This window comes from Pteropus vampyrus, unplaced genomic scaffold, assembly GCF_000151845.1.
Source record: "Pteropus vampyrus isolate Shadow unplaced genomic scaffold, Pvam_2.0 Scaffold71, whole genome shotgun sequence".
NCBI classification, from domain to species: Eukaryota; Metazoa; Chordata; class Mammalia; order Chiroptera; family Pteropodidae; genus Pteropus; species Pteropus vampyrus.
The window spans coordinates 5,839,210-5,856,817 of NW_011888852.1; the positions used below are offsets into that span (position 1 = coordinate 5,839,210).

The window sequence follows — 17,608 nt, forward strand, 5'->3', positions numbered from 1 at the left end:
AAAAAAAAAAAAAAAAATCAGGAAGAATTACAAATACATAGAGATTAAACATGCTACTGAAGAATAACTAGGTCAGGGAAGAAATAAAAAAAGATATCAAGAGATACTTAGAAATGAATGGTAACGATAGTACAACATATCAAAACTTTTGGGACACAGCAAAAGTGATCATAAGAGGAAAGTACAAATCATTACAGGCCTATCTCCAAAAACTAGAATGTGCCCAAATAAACAAGCTAATGTTTCACCTTATAAAACTAGAAAAGGAAGAACAAATGAAGCCTAAAGTCAGCAGAAGGAAAGAAATTATCAAAATTAGAGCAGAAATCATTGAAATTGAAAATGAGCAAACAAAAAAAAGATAGAGAAAATAAATGTAACCAAAAGGTGTTTCTTTGAGAAGTTTAATAAAATTGACAAATCACGGGCAAGACTAACTAAAGAAAAAAGAGAAATGACACAAATAAACAAAATCAGAGATGAAGGCAGAAATGACGACAGACACCTCCAAAATACAAAGGAACATACAAGAATACTATGAAAAAGTATAAAACACCAAATTTAATAACTAGAAGAAATGTACCAGTACTTAGAAAAGTACAACCTACCTAGACTGAATCAAGAAGAATTGGAAAACCTAACTAGACCGATCAGCAGTGTGGAAATTGGAACAATCATCAAAAACATACTAAAAAGTCAAAGCCCAGGACCAGACGACTTCACCAGTGAATTCTACCAAACATTCAATGAAGATTTAATACCAATTCTCATCAAACTCTTCCAAAAATTCAAAGAAAAGGCAATACTTCCCAACTCATTTTATGAGGCCAAAATCACTCTGATACCAAAACCCGGTAAAGATAACACAAAAAAAGAAAACCACAGACTAATGTCTCTCATGAACACAGATGCAAAAAATCCTAAATAAAGTACTAGCGAACCCAATACAGCAACATATTAAAAAGATTATACACCATGATCAAGTGGGCTTCATCCCAGAGGCACAAGGATGACACATATGCAAATCGTTTAATGTGATACACTACATAAACAAATTTAAAAAATAAGAACTATATGATTATATCGATAGATGCAGAAACAGCCTTCAACAAGATACAGAATCCATTTATGATCAAAACACTTAACAAAATTGGTGTAGAAGGAAAGTACCTTAACATAATAAAGGCCATCTATGACAAACCCTCGGCCAACATTATACTTAATGGTGAAAAACTAAAAACTTTCCCTCTAAGATCAGGAACAAGACAAGGCTGCCCACTATCACCACTGTTCAGACGAGAGAAAGATATAAAAGGCATCCAAATAGGAACCGAAGAAGTCGAACTGTCACTATTTGTGGATGACATGATTCTCTATATAGCAAACCCTAAAGACTCCACAAGAACACTACTAGAAACAATAAGCAACTATACTTTTCTAAGTACAGGTACATTTCTTCTAGTTAGTAAAGTCTCTGGATACAAAATCAATGTTCAAAAATATATAGCTTTCTTATACTCTAATAATGAAGCATCAGAAAAAGAAGTGGAAAAAGTAATTCCATTTGCAATTGCAACAAAAAGAATAAAATGCCTAGTAATAAATTTAACAAAACATGTGAAGGACCTATGTAATGAAAACTACAAGACCATATTAAAAGAAATCAAAGAAGATACAAAGAAATGGAAAGACATTTCATGTTCTAGGATTGGAAGAGTCAACATAGTTAAATGACCATATTACCTAAAGCATCATACAGATTTAATGCAATCTCCATCAAAATCCCATAGGCATTGTTTAAAGAAATAGAACAAAAAATCACCAGATTTGTATGGAAGTACAAAAGACCTCAAATTGCCAAAGTCAACCTGAGACAAAACTACGAGGCTGGAGGCATCACTCTTCTTGCCTTCAAATTATGCTACAAAGCGACAGTAATCAAAATAGCATGTCATTGGCAGAAAAACAGACACACAGACCAGTGGAACAGAATTGAAGTCCAGAAGTAAGCCCATATTTATACGGGCAAATAACTTTGGACAAAAAAAAAAGCCAAAAACATACAGTAGAGAAAGAAAAACCTCTTCAAGAAATGGTGCTGGGAAAACTGGAAAGCCACCTGCAAAAGAAGGAAACTACAGTTTTCTATCATCACACACCAAAATTAACTCAAAATGGATTAAGGACATGAATATCAAACCTGAAACAATAAAAAGCATAGAAGAAAACAGAGGAAATAAACTCAAGGACCTTGATCTTAGAGAGGATTTTATGAATTGGACCTCAAAGGCAAGGGACATAAAAGCTAAAATAAATGAATGGGACTACATCAAACTAAAAAGCTTCTGCTTAGCAAAAGAAATCATCAACAAGGTAAAGAGACAAACATCCGAATAGGAAAATATATTTCAAGTAACATCTCTGATAAAGGCCCAATATCCAAAATATACAAAGAACACATACACCTCAATAACAACAAAAAAGCAAATGATCCAATCAAAAACTAGGCAGAGGACCTGAACAGACACTTCTCCCTAGAGGACATACAAATGGCCAACAAATATTTGAAAAGATGCTCGACATCGTTAGCTATTAGGAAAATGCAAATCAAAACCACAATGAGATACCATCTTACACCTGTTAGAATAGCTATAATCAACATGACAGTAATAGCAAATGTTGGAGAGGATGCAGAGAATAAGGAACCTTCATATACTGCTGATGGGACTGCAAATTGGTACAGCCACTATGGAAAAGAGTATGGAGGTTCCTCAAAAAACTAAGAATTGATCTACCTACCATATGATCCAGCAAGTCCTCTATTGGGTATTAACCCCACAGACTTGAAAACCCATATCCAAAAAGGTATTTGCACACCGACGTTCATAGCAGCATTATTCACGGAGGCCAAGACATGGAAACAACCGAAGTGTCCTACAATAGATTATTGGCTAAAGTAGCTGTGGTACATACTTAAAATGGAATATTGCTATTCAGCCATCAGAAGAGATGAAATACTGCCATTTGTGACAACATGGATGGACCTCGAGATAATCATACTAAGTAAAGTAAGCCAGACAGAAAAAGTTGAAAATCACATGATAACTCTTATATGTGGGATATAACTGTGAAGTAAGAAACCAACAGGACAAATAGAGACCCATGGACATGGACTATAGACTAGTGGTTACCTGTAGGTAGGGGGTGGGGAAGGAGGGGGTAGGTAAACATTTAGAGGGCATCAAATATAAGGGAGTAGGGGTAGGGTGATGTAGGTAAAGGGGATCAAATATATGGTAGCTGAAGGAAACTGGACTTTGGGTGGTAAACACACAATAGAATATACAGATGTCAAATTATAATATACACCTGAAAATTATATAATTGTATTAAACAATGTTGCCCCAATAAACTTAATTAATAAATAAATAAGTAAACAAATAAACAACAAGAACACAAGAACAAATAAACAATAGAACACTAGCAACACAGAATGAAAGATAAAATGGCTTCCTAGACAATAAATAAATAAATAAATAAATAAATAAATAAATAAATAAATAAACTAAAGAAATTTATCGTCACTTAGCCAGTATTACAGGAAATGTTAGAGGGACTTCTTTAACAAGAAAAAACGTGTATCAAAAACAAAGAATGGTAACAACCACATTGCTATCAACAAGTGCCTCAAATTGAAAAGAATTAAGTGCTCCAACCAAAATATAGAGTGTCTGAATGGAAAAGAAAGCAATCCCCCTACACATGCTGCCTACAAGAGACTCACTTCAGATTAAAAGACACACACAGACTTAGAGGAAGGGGATGAAAAAAGATATTGCCTTGATGGACCTAGAGGGTATTGCAGTGAATGAAATGGGTCAGATAGAGAAAGACAAATATCGCATTTCAAGTACATGCGAAATCTAAAGAACAAAATTAACAACGACAACAAAAGCAGAAATAAACTCATTGATACAGAGAATATTTTGAGGGATACAAGATGGGAGGGGTTGGGGGAAAAGAGGGCAAAGGGATTGAGAGGTGCAGGTGGATGGTTGCAGAATAGACATGAGGATGTAGAGTATAGCATGGGGAAGAAGGTTAATAATGTTGGAATGACTATGTGGGGGGAAGGAGGGTTTCTAGATTTGGTGGGGTGAGCGCTTTACAAGTTGTATGGATCTCTGAACAATATTCTGTACAGTTGAGAATGGTGTGTTGTATGACAACTATAACTGAAAAAAACTCATTGAATTGTACAATGTAAATGCAGGCAATTAGTTGTCAATTATATTTCAATAAAGATGAAAAAAACAAGGCAAAGTGGCAACCATCTGAATAGGAGAATATATTTGCAAACAAAGCCTTTAATAAAGACCTAAATTCCAAAGTGTATAAAGAACTATAACTCAACAATATAAACCAAACAATCCAATTATAAATTGGCAATGTCCCTGAACAGACACTTCTCCCAAGAAGACACATAAATGGCCAACAGACATATGAAAAGATGCCCAACTTCACTAGCTATTGGAGTAATGTAAATTACTCTAATAAAACTAAAAAAAAAAAAAAACTACAATAAGATACCATCTCACATCTGTTAGAATGACAATCATCAACAGGACAAGTAATAACAAGTGTTGGAGAGGTTGTAGGGAAAAAGGAACCCTCATACACTGCTGGTCGGAATGCAAACTGGTACAGCCACTGTGGAAAATAGTATGGAGTTTCCTCAGAAACCTAAGGATTGAATTACTATATGAGCCAGCAATCTCTCTTCTGAGTATTTATCCAAAAAACTTGAAAATATTTATTCACAAGGATATATGCGCCCCAATGTTCGTAGCAAATGTATCCATGGTGGCCAGGACATGAAAGCAACAGAAGTGTCCATAGATAGAAGATTGGATAAAGAAGATGTGGTACATATATACAATGAAATATTATTCATCTATAAGAAAAGATGAAACGCTGCCATCTGCTACAACATGGATGGATCTTGAGGTTCTCATGCTAAGTGAAATAAGTCAGACAGAAAAAGTCTGAAAACCATGTGAGTTCACTCATATGCGGCTTATAAAACTGAAAGTAATGAACAAACATGACAAGCATAGACTCATGAACACGGACTGTGGATTAGTGGTTCCTAGAGGGAAGGGGGCAGGAATAGATAGATATGGGTAAAAGCTTTTCTGACAGAAGGAAAGCTAACTTTGGGTGGTGAACACACAATGCAATATATCTATAAATTCGTATATATTTATATATGATGACATACTGTTCAATTATACACTTGAAACTTACTTGATTTTATTAATCAATGTCACCCCCAATAATTTTTAATAGAAAATTTGATAAGTAAGTGAGCACTTTGGGGAGGGGTGACTTTTATTGTGTTTCAATGATAGGGCTTTCAAAAAGCTGCCCTATTTGAAATCCCAGCAAGGTAGAAAGCACACCTTGGTTTTTCTGACAGGTCACACAGGTGGTCTTGTTCGAGGTTAAGGTGAGATAATCCTCTTCTTGACTGCAGAATTTCTAACTATTCTAATTTGTTTACTTCTCAGTTCAGTTCTTTGCATTTTTGTTTCATGTATTTTGAAGGTCTGATGTTGAGTACACATTTATATTATTTTTATGTTTACTTTATGAATTGACCCTTTGATAATTGTGAATTGTAAATAATTTTTGCATTGAATTTTGCTTTATCATTATTAAATTAGCTATACCAGTTGTCTGTCAATTTGCATTTTAAATAGTATATCTTTTGTATATGTTTTAGTATATGTTTTTCTTTTTATTTACGGCTTTGTTGAGATATAATCAACATTTAACATTATGTAAGTTTAAGGTGTGCAATATGATGATTTGATACACATATGATTTGTGTAATATTACCACAATAAGGTTAATTAACATATCCTTCTCCTCATATGATTACCTTTGTTGTGATTATGGTGAGAACATTAAAGCTTTACTCTCATAACTAATTTTTTTCATGTATAAAATAAGATTTATTAAGGGAAAACTTACAAGTAAAGAAGCAATAAAATGCATAGTTCCTGAGCTCTCATTATCTCAGACAGGTGGTTATAGATGGACACACTGCCAGAAGTGCTCCAGGAGAAACACCTGCCCCTGTGCAGCAACTATTTATAGGAAAATGGGAATGGTAATTATAAAAGGTTTCAGGTTGAGGGATGCCATACTGGGAAAGGGGTCTTCCAGATCTCAGCAAGGGGAGTGTACATACAACACCTGAGATCTTGCTATTGGGACTATTTGGCCTAGTCCCCCTGAGCCAGCTCTTCCATGCTTCCAAAGGGGGAAGAGAAAGAACTACCATCCAAGACATAAAAGATTTGCCCGTCCTCAGGCTGTGTCTACAAAGAATAAAAACATGAAGAAGTGCTTATGATATGTAGTAAAGTTGAAAAACAAGATAAAGTGATATACACTACATAAGTTAAACTATATATATTTTTAAAGAATAGAAAAAATCCTTGAAGAACACATAACAAGGTGGTTATCTGGGGAGTGAGATTATAGATTTTTGGTCTTTCAATTATCTATAGTTTGAAATTTTTATTTAATGAGTATATTTTCTTTAATATATTTCATCGTGTGTGTGTGTGTGTGTGTGTGTGTGTGTGTGTGTATATATATGCTGCTGAATTTTATTTATTGCTATTTTGTTGAGAACTTTGAATTAATGTTTACAAGGAATATTGGTTAAAGTAGATAGAGCTGAGTGTCTTGGGGTGTCCTGTCGTAAGTGAGCTTTGTTTGCTATGGCATGTTGGTGGGTGGGACTGACCCTTGGGCCAACTGGCTTCCAGGATGGGCCATGACTACAGTGAACAAGTTACTGTGCAGAGACTGAGTCTGTCCTTTGAGTGTGTTGTTTGTGGAACTAATTGGGTGGTGCTCTAGCGTGTTGGTTCTGGGGCCTCTCTGGAGGGGCTCTGGTGGAGGGCAAGGTCAACTGTTATCTGTGTCTGGCCCGGGGCCATCTGGCAAGAACTACGAAGTGATCTCTGTGGTTGGTAGCTGCCTATTCTGGGCTTGGAGGTGCCTGATAGAGGCTAAGCTGTGAATTGAGGCCAGCTCCTCTAATGCCTTGCTTAGAGCTCCTCAGCAAGAGGTATAGGGCACGCCGAGGCCAGCCACTGCTAATTTGGGGTTTGTGGACCTTTGAGATATTTTAGGAAAGTTCACAGAGTTGGCCCAGGATGGCTGCTTGTGTGGATCAGCATGTGAACTGAACTGGTGAAGTCTCAGAGAATCACCAGGGTGGAGTGAGAGTGGTGTTAGCCAAGTTAATGGAGACTCAGTTACAGCACTCCTCCGTGCTCACAGGCTCTGTAGGGAGAAGGCTCAACGAAGGACAATGGCACCTGCTGGCATGTTAGTCTCAGAGAGCTGCCCCTCTAGCCTTTGCCCTGAAGCCAGATAATTCAGTTTCTCCCCATATGTGCCTGGCACTTTTCAAGCTTCTATTTCTCATCTGGAGCTTAGGATGAGTGTTTGGCTATTGCGAATAATGCTACAATGCACATGGAAGCACATATATGGTTTCTAGATAGTGATTTAATTTATTTGGATAAATACCTACAACTGGGATTTCTGAATCATGTGGTAGTTCTATTTTTTTTTTATTTTTTAGAGAACTCTCCATACTGTTTTTCATAGTAGCTGTACCAAGTTACATTCCCATGAACAGTGCTCCAGGGTTCCCTTTTCTTCACATTCTCAGTAGCAATTGTTATCTCTTGTCTTATTGATAATAGCCATTCTAACAGCTGTGAGGTGATATCTCATTGTGGGTTTGATTTGCATTTATCTCGTGATCAGTGATATTGAGCGGCTTTACATTAACTTGACCAATTGTATGTCTTCTTTGGAGAAAATCTATTAGTCATCCTTCCATTTTTAGTTAATGTATTTTCTATTGAGTTATATGAGTTCTTTATATATTTAGGATATTAACCCCTTATCAAATATATGGTTTGCAAATATTTCTCCCATTTCATATGTTTCCTTTTCATTTCATTGATTGTTTCTTTTGGTCTCTATCCCCCAAATATTTAATGTGCTGTTGAATTCAGTTTGCTAGTATTTTTTTAAAAACTGCATCTATATTCATCGAGAATATTGGCCTTTAGTTGTTTTTTTGTTTTTCTTGTATTCTTTTATGGCTTTAGTAGCAGAGTAATGCTGGCTTTGTAAAATGGGTTTGAGAATGTTCTGTCTGCTTTTACTTTTTGGAACAGTTTGAGAAGAATTGTTGTTGATTCATCTTTAAATATTTGGTAGAATTAATTCAGAAAGCCATCTGATGCTGGGCTTATCTTTGTTGAGATTTTTTTTTCCCCCCACGGTTTAGCTTTTTATTGAACATGTTACAAAAGAGGTTGAGTTAAAAAGACCACAGCCCATGTCATCATCAGACTCTGAAGATTCTTCTTTCTTTGCTTTCACTTTCTTCTCCTCAGCTGGTACAACAGGGGTAGAGGGGGCAGGACCACCTGCTGGTACCGCCCTGGCTCCTGAGGCATGTCCACCAGTCTCTACGTTGCAGATAAAACTCCCAGTGTTGACATTGGCTACAGCTTTTGCAAACAAATTCTGTCTAGATAGGTTCAACGTTTACACCAGCTGTTTTAATGAGGATTTTGATCTTGTACTCTGACCCTCTCCTCATCGTGGTCATGCAGGATGAGGGCTGAGTTGAGATGCAGGCAGGATGAGATGCAGCTGAGCTCTGAGACAAAGCCTATGATATGGGTGAGTCCAGGGTGAGTGCTGCCAGGCTCAGTGCTAGTCACCAGATGAAGTGAGGGCCTCCCTCCAATGTGACCTTAGCTTCCTTGGAAGGACCGAGCACCTTACTGGCAGCTGAGGAAAGGGTGTTAGGATGTTTTAACACTTTTTAAATCCTTTTAGTTATTATTGTTCTGTTTAGATCTTTTATTTCTTCAAAAGTCAGACTTGGTAGGCTATATGTTTCTGGGAATGCATCCATTTCTTCTAGGTTGTTCAGTTTGTTGAAATACAATTCTTCATAGTAGTCTCTTGTGATCCTTTCTATTTCTATGGTATCAGTTATAATATCTCATTTTTCATTTTTGACTTTATTTATTTCAGTTCTCTCTCTTTTCTTTCTGGTAAGTCTAGGTAAAGGTTTGTCAATTTTGTTTATCGTTAAAAAATAATTCTTAGTTTCATTGACTTTTTTATTATTTTTCTATATTTCACTTATTTCTGCTCTGATCTTCGATATCTTCTTCCTTCTGCTAATTTTGGAATTTATCTAAGAATAGCTGTCCCTTCTCTCTTTTGGATTTCATTTTCATGTAATGTCTTTTTTTCCTTCCTTTGCTTTGAGCCTATGTGTATCGTTGAAGCTGAAGTGAGACTCTGGTAGGCAGGATACTGTTGGATCTTGTGTTTTTATTAGTTCAGCAACTCTAGGCTTTTTAATTGGAAACTTAATTTACATTTAAAATAATTATTATTAATAGGTAAGAAATTACTACTGCAAATTACATTAAATGTGAATTGTTTTCTGGCTGTTTTGCAGTTCCCTTGTTTCTTTCCTCCTTCCTTGCTGCCTTTCTCTGTGATTCGATGTTTTTCGGTGGTGGTATACTTTAATTTTCTTCTCTTTATCTTATGTTTACATACTATCATTTTATGTTTGTAGATACCCTGAGGCTTATTTGAAACATCTTATTGATATAACAGTATATTTTAAGATGAAAATAACTTTGACATATATAAAAACTATTCTTTTTATACTCTCACCATTTTATGTGTTCGCTATCAATTTACAACTTTTTATTGTGTATTTATTAGCAAATTATTGTAGCTATAGCTATATTTTGTCCTTTAACTTTTATACTAGAGTTACGTTGTTAACACACCACCATATTACGATATTAGACTACTCTGAATCTGACTGCATACTTACCTACACAATTGTGTTGTGTATTTTCATGTTTTCTTGTTACTAACTGGCATCCTTTTATTTCGGCTTGAAGAATTCCTTTCGGCATTTCTTTTAAGGTATGTTTAGAGATGATTAACTCCCTCAGCTTTTGTTTGTTTGGGAAAGACTATATCTCATCTTTATTTTCGAAGAGTTTTTACCCAGCACCTTGAATATATTATCTCACTCTCTCCTGGACAGCAAGGTTTCTACTAAGAAATTCACTGTCTTATGGTTGTTCCTTTGTATGAGAGACTTTTTTTTTCTTTTGTTACTTTTAGAAATCTCTCTTTGTCTTTGATTTTAGAAAGTTTTAATATAATGTGTCTTGGAGAAGGTAATTTTGGACTGAAGTTTGGGGATAACATTACTTTTTTGAACTTGGCTGTCCATATCTCTCCCTGGAAATTTGGGATATTCTCAGGTAAGCTTTCTGCTCCTTTCTCCCTCAATTCTCCTTCAGAGATTCCAATGAAGCTTAGATGTTTCTCTTAATGGTAGTGCATAAGTCATATAGACTTTCTTTATATTTTAATTTATTTTTCTTTTTGCTTCTTTGATTGGATAATTTCAAATGATCTACCTTTAAGTTTACTAATTAATTTTTATTCTGTTTTGTCCAATCTTTTATTGAAGCTCTCTGTTGAATTCTTCAGTTTAGTCATAGTATTTTCACGCTCCAAGATTTCTGTTGGGTTTTATGTTGTATTTTCTTTCTCTTTGTGGAATTTCTCATTTTGATATTGTCTTTTTTCCTGATTTTATTAAATCGTTTTCCATCTTTTATTGTAAATTTCTGAGAATCTTTATATCAGTTATTTTAAATTCACATGTCACTATTTCTTTGGCCTCAGTTACTGGAAGTTTACTGTGTTCCTTTGGTTTTGTCGTATTTTCCTCATTCTTCGTGATCCCTATAGCCTTGGGTAATTTGAAAAAGCAGTCACCTCCTCCGGACGTTATAGACTGACTTTGGTAAGTCATTGAGGTACACAGTATCAACTTTGTGGCCCTTCGCAAGTACTTAGAGGGTCTGCAGTAACTTCACGGGCTGTTGAGGTCCTCAGTGATTCCTCCAGGTGCACGTCTATGTCCGTAGGATTTTGTAATGCGTGTATACAAAGCAGTAGACGACAGTGATGAGAGTCAGGCTGATGGAATGCCATTGTACAGCTGGAGGGGCTAGCCCCAAGTGAGTGCATGTGGTGGGGATCTAGACTGATGTCTTATAATCATGTGGCCCCAGAGATCTGGGTTGGCTGCTCTTGTGGATCCTGGGAGCATTGGGTAGTGGGCTGGAGGATAAGAGGGTATGAGGGACAATTCAGGTGGCTAGACTCTGTGAATGTGAAAACCTGTCAGATGAAAACCAATGAAAATCAGTGGCTGTGCTGACCATTGGTTTATTTTAATGAGCAAAGCTGCTAGGGTGCTCTGTAGAGCAGGTCACTGGGTATTACTGCACCTCTACTGTGTGGTTGGTATTGGTAGTCTCTGCTCTTCTTCATTGTTCCTAGCAATCTCGATACATCTCAGTTTTGCCTGTCTCTGTGTGGGAGAAACCAAAGAAAATCCTTTGTTCAGTGTCCTGAGAAAAGCTGGAGAGGTGGGGTGAGGGGGCTGGTCACTCGTCCTGCTCTTCTGTTCCTGGTGAGGGAAACTCTCTCGCTGGGAAGTTCCCTCTTGGTGCTGAGCAGTGCCATTGTGAGGAATGGGATGATGCAGGCAAAGTTGCTCTTCCTTCCCTTTTTGTATGGTTATTCTCATATTTGTTGGTCCAATGTATTGCTAAAGTTTCCTAAGTAAACTTCTCAACTTTCCCAGAACTGTTTGTGTTCATGAATAGCAAATTATTGATCTTTGTGGTGGGACTGAAGCTGGGGTCTCCTGCTTTGCCATCTTGGTGGCATCACTCCCTGTGTTTTTATATATATATATATATATATATTTTATCTCTTATAAGCAATGTGTAGTTGGCTCTTGCTATTTACTTATTCTAAAAATATCTCCCTTTAAATTATAGTGTTTGGCCAATTTACCTTTAATAGAGTTATCGATGTGGTTGAGTTTAATTACCTCTTCTTTTCAGTTGTTTTGTTTTTGTTCCATCTATTCTTTCTTGCTATGGTCTTCCTTTAGATTGAGTGTTTATTATTCCATCATATATTCTAAATATCTCTAATATTTAGATATTTATTTTTTTTACTTATTTTACCGGCCACTCTAGAGTTTATAATATACTTAGTTAAACAATACAGAATAGAATTAAATTATACCATTTGACATATAATGTTAGAATTTTAACAATTGTATACTTCCATTTGCCCTCCATCATTTGTGATATTTTTATCTTTAATTTTACTTTTACATATGCCATAAATTAAACTATTGTTAGTTATATTGCTTTAATTATCTTTTAAACTGTTTAAGAAAATAACCAAGTAATATTTATCTATTTACCACTACCTGTGCTTTCCATTTCTTCTGGTGAATGCAAATTTCCTCAGATTTCCCCCAGCCTGAAGAAATTTCTTTAGCATTTCTTAAAATGAGAGTCATTAATGATGCCTACTCTCTGCTTAATTTTCTGTTTTGTCTAAATTTTTTTAAACTATTTTCTATTTATAGAAAATTCTAAATTAACTTTTTTCTTTTCAACAGTTATGTTTCATCCATTGTCTTCTGGTTTACAGTATTTTTGAAGAGAAGTTCTCTCATCATTTTTCTATGAATACGCTGTATCTTTTTCTATGGCTTTTTCCACCTTTGGTTTCAGATAATTTTTCCATAATATTCTTAGGTTTTGGAATTTTTGTATTTATCTTAATTGAAGCTTAATGACTTTCTTGAAACTATAACTTGATGTTTTGAGAATTAGAATTATATTTTCCTATATTTTAATGGCATTTATTATAGTCTTTTCAATGCCCCAATACAGATTTTATACTAGTCCTGGGATTTATAGAGATGTGGCTTCCTGTTATTAAACAGGTATTCATGTAAAAGTGGTTGGAACATGTTTTTCAACTGCCAAGTAGATTTTAAAACATCCAGTTTTGATGACAATTTTTATAAAGACTAAACCAAGAGGAACTGTTTAGACAGAATTTGAACATCAATCACATTAAGAAAAAAATATAGGTACCCAGTTTACCACCCTTTAATCTTATATGGACAAAGCTAGATCACCATAGTGAGTGGGAGGTGTGGGGAGAAAAGGGACTTCATTCAAATCATTCTCAGTTCTCATGAAAGCTGAAACTAATGTGCGCACTTTAAACTGGGTGTTGGGACGAATAATCATAATATCATATATACCAATTTAATGTATTTATGGTTCTGTCCTGGCATAAAACTCAAAAAAGCCTTTGGTAAACAGAGAAATATAAGCTTACGCTAGAGAAAATTTACTGAGAAGAGAGGGATTAATCACTAATTATGTTAGAATTCACACAAATAGCTTTATTACTATAATTGTCAGCTGCTATTCTAACAATTAGAATACAATAAATTCATTAATTTATGAACTTAGTCTATAGAGTCTCATATACATACATAGTATATGCCAAGCATTAGATACTCATATTCTAGTCTTGGCTCTGTATTCTATTTTAGAATTCAGTCTTTTTATTCCAGTTATGTCATTGAAATGTTTGCTGTGAATTTATAGAAATATATTACAACAGATTTTTTGAAAACTAGAAATCATGTTTTTTTAGTCTGAAAAAATAATGAGTTATATCAGAGGAAAGAGACACAGAAAAGTCCTAATTTATAAGAAGCCTTCAATAAAGTATAAATAAAGGTATAAATAAAGAAAAAATCTCTCTCCTAAGCTAAATAAATGTAATTTCTCAAGTACTTCCATATTTAACCCACTAAACTTTCTGTAAATCAGTCAATCATCCATGATTATTTTACTTATGTCAAAACTAAAGTTTACTAAGACACTGAGGTCACATTGTGTGGACTAGGATCCTGATTATTAGTTTATAATCAATCTCCTCAGAATATTAAAAAAGCAAACTATTTTTAAGTTTTTTAATCAACATAATCTAATTAGAATAGTAACTACTATTGGGGAAAACTTTATTTTTCTACTATCTGTTCCAGCTTCATGCCAATCACTTGATATTCACTACAGATGGGATTCTAGATCTCATTATTAAATTTAATTATTTTTGAGCAAATAAAAGAGGAAGCAATGATTATCAAGATTCATGTCTGGTTAGCTTAACTTAATGAATGACTATGTAGCTGATTGAATGACTATACTGATAGACAAAAAGAAACTAGTAGATATCAAAAAATGTGGATTTCAATAAATAATTATCATGAATATTTTATGAGGATAAAATGATGAGGGGAATCTTATAAGCAAAGAAATTCTGTGGCCTTGAATACAAAGTCATTCACTAACTGTTTAATAAGGATAACATGGGTTGGGTTCGAGGACTAAAAGTAGCTGAGTAATCATTTCCGCAAAGCTGTGAACGAGTTAGTCACCAGGTTTCTGTCAATCTTTGAACTTTATCTTTGACCTTTTTCTTTTCTAATCTGCTTCTTTTTGATAATACAGCCTTGTCTACGGCCACGCTACCCTGAACATGCCCGATCCCGTCTGATCTTGGAAGCTAAGCGGGGTCAGGCCTGGTTAGCACTTGGATGGGAGAACACCTAGGAAGACCAGGTGCTGTAGGCATAATAATAATAATAATAATAATAATAATAATAATAATAATAATAAAGCCTTTTTTGGCTACTTTTACAGTTTTTTACAAACCACTATCCGCTTTGGACTCTGCTCTTCTTACACATTTTCTTTCTTAGTTATGTATCTCTCCTCTAAATTCAGAGCTCTCTAGGCAAATTATTTTATTGCCTTAAGTTCTTTCCTTTTTGCTTTATTGAAATATTCTACAACCTACCATTGAAATTAAATTTTGAGAGTTCCTTTCTTGAACCACGTTCTTTTCTAGAACTCCGTTACTTTAGCCAAACAACATTGATTTTTATTCTGAATTTTACAAAATACAAGCCCTAATATTTTGGATACTTATCTGATTTTGTTCCGACTTACCTTTAGAGATGACAGACTTTAACAAAACATGGCACTTTTTCCTAGGGCTCTCAAAGCTTCAATCTTCTGTATAATCTTATACCAGAATTAGGTCTGTCTTGCCACAACTGAGTTTTTGGAGAGCCTAACACATATATTTTTACCAATTAGAAATCTAACATTTTCCAAGCATTACATTCTCAATTAAGTGCTTTATTGACTTTGTGCTAGTGATCAGAAGATTTATATTTTATTTATTGTATTCATGAACATCTGGCTTGAAAATCTGATAAATTCAAAAATATCAATACACTTATTTTTCTATTTTGTTTTAGCACTGTTCAATGTGTTTGATGTCTTCCAAATGATTAGTTTCATTGCAATATTTCTTCATTAATGTGTTAGTAAAACCAAAACAAGTGATTTATTTTCCTTTCGTAGCTTTAAGAATTTTTGCCACTTATTCAGACATGACTAACTTAACTCCTTTGAGATCTTATTGTCAAAGTAAAATGAGATTTTATTGATAAAGTAACAAATTTAAGATTGAGCAGATGAAATTATTTTTAATAAAGTTTTAGTAACTAAAATCCTAAATGTTGACTTGTAACTTATCTGTAAATTCAATGTTAAACCTTAACGCATGTGAGTGGTTCATAGCAACACAGGGAAAAAAATATTTTGGCCATCATCCAGCTAATTTGGGTTTAAAGTACTATTGTATGAAATGTCTAGATCAGCGTTGGTCAGTCCTAGTTGCACATTAGACTGACCTGAAGATCTTTAAAAATACAGCTAGCTAGACCACACCCTCCTCCAAATAAATGTTATACTCTGGAAAATAATAATAACCATCAACTCTAAAGCAGAAAAATGAATACAAGGCTGAGCAGGAAAACTGTCAGGTATGTTTTCAGCACAAACATTCTTTCCTTCCCTTCAATTTCTTCATCTTTCAAACATTCTCCAATATTTGCTATAGCATGGAATTCCACTGCATGAAAGTCTTTTTCTTTTTTCTTTTTTTTTAAGAATTCATCTGTTAAACAAGCTCATAGATAGAATACATCGATGGTTGCCAGATGAGAGGGATGGTTAGGGGGCTGGGTGAAAAAGATGAAAAGATTAAGAAGTATAAATTTGTAGTTACAAAATAGTCACAGGGATGTAAAGTACAACAGAGGAAATATAGTCAGGACTACTGTAATAACTATGTGTAGTGCCAGGTGGGCACTGGATTGATGAGGGAGGTCACTTTTTAAATTATGTGGATGTCTGACCACAGTGCTGTACACCAGAAACTAATATAAAATAATGTTAGATATTAACTGTAATTGAAAAATAGAAAAAAAAAGAATTTCATCTGTTAAAGTATACCTCTGAGAAGCAGAAGTAAAACTTTCATCTGTTATCAGCTATTTATTTTTTAAGGTAAAAATTAGCTTATCTCCTTCTGTTTGAGATCAGATTCTGATAAGAAAAAGTAGGAAGAATTCTAAGTAAACTTATGAAATTGGTACCATGTTTGTCCCTTAGTAAAGATCATTTTCTCTTCACTTCTTTCCTTCTTCTTTATAACTTTATTAGATCATTTTTTCACAGAAACATATATTAATATTGAAATTTAAAGGGTGATTCAAATATTAATAAAAGTAAAAGACAGCATAGACAGAGTAAAACTTAAAGACTTGAGGCACAGAGAGAAACTGTTATATATTTTTAAGTGGCTGCTACTGGGATGACAGATGGCCTGGGTCGAATCCTTGGTTATCTAGTCATCGGCTGTGAGATCATCGAGAAAATCACTTAACATCTCTGTGCCTCAATTTCCTTAGCTGAATAATCAGCTAAAAATATCTGCCCTTTCAACACTTTAGTGATGTTTTAAGGGTTATTTTAAAAGTACGAGGGATTTTTTAAGTAAATGACCAAATAGAATAAATACTGTGTCTTTTCAAAGTCGACAGAATTGAACATCACTCTCAAAATTTCCAACTCCATATTTATGTCACATGAGACCTTGAAAGGGCACTAAGTGAACTAAGTTTAGTTCAGCCTTGATGGGCATGGTGATTGACCTCAAGAAACTGTTGTACAATAGCCCCCCAAATAATGGTGAAAATGTCTACTGTTATTTTTTGTTGAAGAAATGGACTGTGTGTAAAAGTACTTTTTAAACTGTAAAGCAGGAGAACGAAGATTTGGAGATTTAGAATTAAGACCTTTGTGGAGAGAAAAAGACGTAGAGGTACCTACTTAGCCTATTCAGGGAAAAAGCTCTGGGGTGATACAGAGAAAAAAACCAACTGTAGAGGAGAAAGGGAAGTCCCAGTGAACAAAACAAAGTACTTGGTGAATAATTTTACTGTGAGGGTTGTACGATTAGGTAATGATAACATTGAGATGTTAAACTAACAAGTCTTTAAAATGCATTATATCCTGATTAAGAAGAAATATATATGAATATGAATATTATTCAAATTTTCATGATACTATACTATAATTTTCCATATTTGTTTGTAAATAAATGTATTTTTTAAGTAAATGACCAAATA

At 34.5% G+C, this 17,608-nt stretch overlaps 1 pseudogene; it reads left to right on the forward strand.

The window, feature by feature from the left end:
• Window positions 1-14,577: 14,577 nt before the first annotated feature.
• On the forward strand, window positions 14,578-14,696 carry LOC111741008 (annotated as a pseudogene).
• The last annotated feature ends 2,912 nt before the right edge of the window (window positions 14,697-17,608 follow it).